The sequence below is a fragment of the Octopus bimaculoides genome, chromosome 1 (genome assembly GCF_046866305.1).
Source record: "Octopus bimaculoides isolate indiv1 chromosome 1, ASM4686630v1, whole genome shotgun sequence".
Lineage (NCBI taxonomy): Eukaryota > Metazoa > Mollusca > Cephalopoda > Octopoda > Octopodidae > Octopus > Octopus bimaculoides.
Window position 1 is genome coordinate 77,901,569 of NC_142928.1, and position 6,298 is coordinate 77,907,866.

The following is a 6,298-nucleotide window of genomic DNA, read 5'->3' on the forward strand; positions in this document are numbered from 1 at the left end:
TCAGATTCACAATCTTAATTGCAGCGTTCCTTCAGTTTTTCTAAGCCCTGTAAAAGAACGCAGAATTTTGGGTCTCCAACCGAGATTTCACGCTATCCTTAAAGCCAGGAAATTTTCAGCTACACCTTGTAAGCAACAACGACCGAGCACAAAATGTAATTTGACGAATATTTCCTGCAGTAGATAAATTCCTGATGAATTAAGTCTACTACCATATTTTTATTCCAATACAAAAGACAATGTAAACATTTTCTATAGAATTTAACTCAACTGTGACATTGAAACACTTCCTTTTGGCAAGGTTTCAATGTCACAGCGCCCCAGCTCGTCTTCCAACAAAAATATTAATTTATCTTGCTTAGTGCAAGCAAACCATATCTATAAATATCTGGAGAGCACCACAGAGCAAGAAACTAGCTTGTGTTGAGCAGTTGGAAATGCAGTTTTCAATCTTGTATGAAAGGAATTTCATCAAACTGCCAGGGATCCTTCGTTTCTTCTTTGACCTCCCAGTTTCAGACTGGGTTCTAAGGACGTTGTCATGAAATACTGCGTTTCCTAGGCATCCAAATTTGGTAGCGAACTGACCATAGCCAATCCCTTCTAGATATAAAGATAATGGAGAGAAATAGAGCAAGAGACTGAGAAAGACAGACAGACACAGAAACAGACAAAGAGAAACGAATTAGAGAAGAACAATGGACGTCAATACTAGCTTGATACTCAATTTATAGAACTCGAAAGTCTTAGGGGAAGTGTTGACGTTTAGATTAGCTGACACTTTCATGACCTCGCCGATTTGAGGTTATCGTGAATATTACGTCGAAACGATGCTCTTCTATAATAATGTATATCAATATTCTAAGTATTTCTGTTTTTTTAACATCATGAGAGTATAATTGGTCCTTAATGTATCTGTAAGTCTGCCGATTGGCTAGTAGTTCATAGCTTGCCCAATTGGTATTACTAAATTTCAAACAGCGCTAACTAAATACATTGAACGGTTTAAGTATCTTACAGTAGCTCTTTAAAATTAAGGAGTCGTCGTTGGCCTGTGGAGTAGATGTCAAATTATTATCCGAGAAAAGTTTGCTTCAGCAAACAGATTGGCGACTTAAGCAGGAGTATAGCACGCCATGATGCTAATCCGATGTAGTGACATTTCAATATAACCAATCGCATACATTGCGTAACTTTTCATGGTGAAACATATTGGCGCAGTGGCGTTAGAAACGGAATGGTATCGAGACAAGTGTAACTAATAATAAAGATATGGTAATTCATTCTTCATCTACTTATATGCATATACATACATACATACATACATATACATATATATATATATATATATATATATATATATATATATATATATATATATATATATGTGTGTGTGTGTGTGTGTGTGTGTGTGTGTGTGTGTGTGTATAAACATATATTATGTATATTCGTGCATATTTATACACATAAAAATATATTTGTGAATATATATTTATGTATTTGTATACATGCATATCTATGTACATATATATCTGTAAATGTATAAAGACTTACATACATAATACATGCACACACTCACACAGATATATATATACATGCATATATATATATATATATATATATATATATATATATATATATATATATATATATATATATATATATATATATATATATATATATATATACATTCGTGTGTGTGTGTGTGCTTTTTACAGTATCGGCTTTATCAATAAGGAAAATAGCAACGTTTAACCCATCAAATACTTCTTTGTGGAGTTATTTACAGATGGAGACAGTGGAGACAGACAGTCTCTGTGCTGCGTGGAAATGTATGTCGTTGATAGAATATTTTATTTCAAGATATGTAACACAGTTAGCATTTTAATGCAAGCTGCTAGAAATAGGAACTTAAGCTGTATGTCACTTGGTAAGGAAAATGTCAGTCATCTCGTAAACGTAGATAATGACACTAATTCTTTTTTGATATTTCCAGAAAACGTATTTTATTTCATTCTTTTTTGTCATTCATTAATGCTATTTACTCCTAATCCTTATCAGAAAGGGCAATAGCCACCCCCATTGTTGTTTATTTTTGTTTATTATTTTATTATTATTGCCATAGTTACTAGTGTGGTAGATTGGCAAAAACGTAAGTCACCGGCTAAATGTCCTGCTCTGTTTTGCTGACCTATATTATTTTACGTTCGAATTCCTCTCTTCCTACTTTTTCTTCACTTCCCACAATCGAAATAATCGACTACATGACTTCCTTATAGTCGTATAATATCGTATCATTATACACACACACACACACACACACACACACACACACACACACAGATATGACAGAAGTAAATAGACTCTCTTATAATCGTTAACATTTATTTAAACCTGAAATTACACATTCAAAATTATTTAGAAAATATACCCTTTGCATTTTTCAATGCAAGTAGCCTATTAGGCATGCTACTGATCAGACGACGAATATTCTCTTGATGAATTTCTTGCCAAGTTTCACACAGTAATCTCAAAAGATCTGGCTTTGAGTAAACTTTGTTGTTCTTTTTATGAAGTGACCTGTCTATTATGCCCCAGACGTGTTCAATAGAGTTCATATATGTTGACTGGCTTAGTCATGGAAGCTTTTTAATGCCATTCTAATCCAACCAATCTTGGATCTTTTTAGCTGTGTGACAAGGAGCCCCCATCTTCCATAAATAAAAATCATTTTTAAACGTTTCGCCACTGGAGAAGATTGGAAGGAGTCCTTTCTGCAATATAGACGCATTTATCAGGGTTTATGTTTTCCTAACACTCCACCAGCTCTGACCGACTACTGCTCCAAATTACTCCTCAAACCATCACAAAATAACCACTGTGTTTTATTGATGGCTGCAAACTTTTCACGTCAAATACTTGATCACAAAGTCTCCAGACCCACACTTAACCATTGTCAGAAAATACATCAAATCTGGACTCTATATAAATTATTTACATTAGATGGATAATTGTCCTCATCTTGTTTGTTGTTAACACAACGCTTCGGCTGATATACCCTCCAGCCTTCATGAGGTGTCTTGGGGAAATTTCGAACCTGGGTTCTCAAGTTATTATTATTATTATTATTGTTCAGTAGTTTTATTTTTATAACGTGCTTTCACTTCACTACCGAGCGCAGCTCTGTGCGCCTTGGGTATGTGCTGTGGTTTGCTGTGGTGCTCTTATGTTTACTGTATTGAAAGTGTTTTGCGTAGAATGTGTGCAGTACCCAGTAGTGCAATTTTCTGTATGTTATATATATTTGTAAGTCCTGGTGTTTTTGTTATGTATTTGTCTGAATATTTTTTTTATTATACCTAAGGCACCTACTATGATAGGAATTGTTTCTGTTTTTAGACTCCACATTCGAGTTATCTCTATTTCCAGGTCTTTGTATTTTGAAAGTTTTTCCATTTCTTTTCGAGAAACGTTGTCATCTGCTGGTATTGATACATCAATTAGAAAACATTTTTTTTCTTCATGATGTTTGACAACTATATCTGGTCTATTTGCTTTAATTTCTCTATCTGTGTGTATTGGCATATCCCAGAGTATGGTTGCTTTCTCGTTTTCTGTGACCTTTTCTGGCGTGTGTTTATACCATGTTTTTTCTGTTGTTATTCCATAGTGTTGGCATAGCTTCCAGTGTATATAGGTCCCAGCTCTGTCGTGTCTGTGAATATATTCCTTCTTAGCCAGGACTGGGCAGCCAGAGATAATATGATTTATTGTTTCTTGTCCATCTCCACATATTCTACAGTTACTTGTTATATTTCTTTTCATTATGTGTTTTTGGTAATTTCTGGTGGGGAGGCTCTGGTCTTGTGCAGCAATTAAAAATCCTTCAGTCTCTGCTTTGAGTCCTGAGCTTCTCAGCCATTGCTGGGATTTTTCTCTGTCTATTTCTTTCGCATTTAGTTTAGCCCAGTATTTACCATGTAGGGGCTTTTCTTGCCATCGTTTTATCATGGTCCGTTGCTGTTCTAGTTTTAGTTTGGATTTCATTTGTTTTATAGCTTTTCTTCTTCTTCTTCTTCTTCTTCTTCTTCTTCTTCTTCTTCTTCTTCTTCTTCTTCTTCTTCTTCTTCTTCTTCTTCTTCTTCGTATTTGTTAGGTAGATTGATTTCTTGTTTGTACTTGTCAGCTTCCTTAAATACTGAAAACAGTTTTTTGTTTTGTTCGTGTTTTGTGGCTATTTGTATTAGCTTCCCTTGCTTCTGGAGTAGGTATTTTTGCAGTCCTATGGTGGTTATTTTATAATAGTTTTCTAGCTGTATAAGACCCCTGCCACCTTCTGTGCGTTGTATATATAGCCTTTCTATGTCAGATTTTGGGTGGTGCATCTTATATCCTGTTATTATTATTATTATTATTATTATTATTATTATTATTATTATTATTCAAGTCACTGCCTGGAATCGGACACGGAATCTTGGGAATCTTGTCCTATCCTTCCTTAATACCGGTTCCCATAAGTTATTCATATCTGCACTCGGTCTGCTTAGGAGGTTGTTGTATGCTAGCATATGTGCTGCTTCTTTTATTTTTCGTATTTTTCAGTGGTGCTTTCTGTCTATTATTTTAACTTCATCCCACAGGGGGAGGTGGTCTCCATTTTTCCATACATGATCAGCTATACCCGATTTATCAATATCTCCTCGTGTCAGAGCTTTGCGATGTTACTCTACCCTTATTTTGAGGGGGCGGCATGCTTCGTCTTTGTATAAGCTACCACAGCTGCATGGAATGGAGTACGCGCAGTTTTTAGTCATATTCTCTTCTATTGGTGGTTTTACCAGAAGGAGATATTTGCGAAGTGTTGTATTACTCTTGAATACTGTCCTGATGTCATATGGGCCGCATATCTGTTGTATCTTTTCGGAGAGACCTTTCACATAGGGTAGACAGACTGTAGACATTTTATTGGTTTCATCCTCTTTTTTCTTCATAATTGGAGTAGATGGTACGCTTTTGGGGTAGTTGTTGCACAATAGATTGTTACTGAGCTTGATCATTTCTTTGTCGTGGGTATCACGATCACAATTAATATTCTTTTCTACTCTAGGTTCAAGGCCCGAAATTTTTGGAGTTGGGGCCAGTCGATTAGATCGACCTCAGTATGAAACTAGTACTCATCGACCCAGAAAGGATAAAAATGTAAAGTCGACGTCGGTGGAATTTGAACTCGGAACATAAAAAAAACAAACGAAATACTGCTACGCATTTCGGCCGGTGTGCTAAACGTTTCTGCCAGTTCGCCGCCTTACTAAAAGTTAGAAATTACTGCTATAATGAGGAGCAAAATATCTGATTTCAAGTTCCAGCAGAGAGAGAGTTTTCTTTTTTTATCTTTGTGGGGTCGATAAACTAAAGTAACTGTGAAGTACTGGAGACGATTTAATGATTAAACTTGTCATAAAACTGAAGGTAGCCAGAATTAGGAATCTTTGATAGCAGAAGCGGTAGATCGCTGGGAAAAATGCAGTGTTATATTAGTTATATATCAAGTTATGTTTCCTTCTGTTCTCAGTTCAAATTTCGTTCAGGCTGACTTCGACTTTCCTCCCGCTAGTATATGTAAAGTATCAGCCTGTGAAGAAGTAAGGTTGACTTTACTATGTTGTAACCTGCCTCATAATATTAGGCGGTGGCCTAATGCTAGAAATCATTATTTGTTTTCAATAGGTAGATAAATGTTTCTATTACATGGTTCGATTCCTTCTTCTGTTGATGAAGTGTATACAGGATTAGCCTTTTATAGGTTTAGCAATGTGTTTGTATGCTCTTTTCTACTTTAGGCACAAGGCCGGAAATTTTAGGGAAGGGGCCTAAATTCGACCTCGGCGGAATTTGAACTCAGAACATTAAGACAAACGAAATACAGCAAAGCATTGCGCCCGGCATGCTAACTTATCTGCCAGCTCACCGCCTTATGTGTTTGTATGTTACGCTGGTTTTACTCTTTACTTGAGTTTGTTTTCTTGCTTTTTAAATCATTTATTGTTCTGCTGAACTGATGTGTGGAATATAAGTTGTATTCTAGCATTTAGATGGGTGCACTATCGTCGGACAAAATGGATTATGTATGATTCTGCGCGTGCAGGGACAAGAATTTTAGAGGAGGATTGACAGTTGCTCGCATGTGCAAATGTTCCCTCTCCTGGCCACAAATATTCATTCAAAGGAAACGCCGTCAAGTGAAACTGAAAAGTTTAGCACCAGTATTGTTACAAATATTGCTTCCAGAATTCAAAGG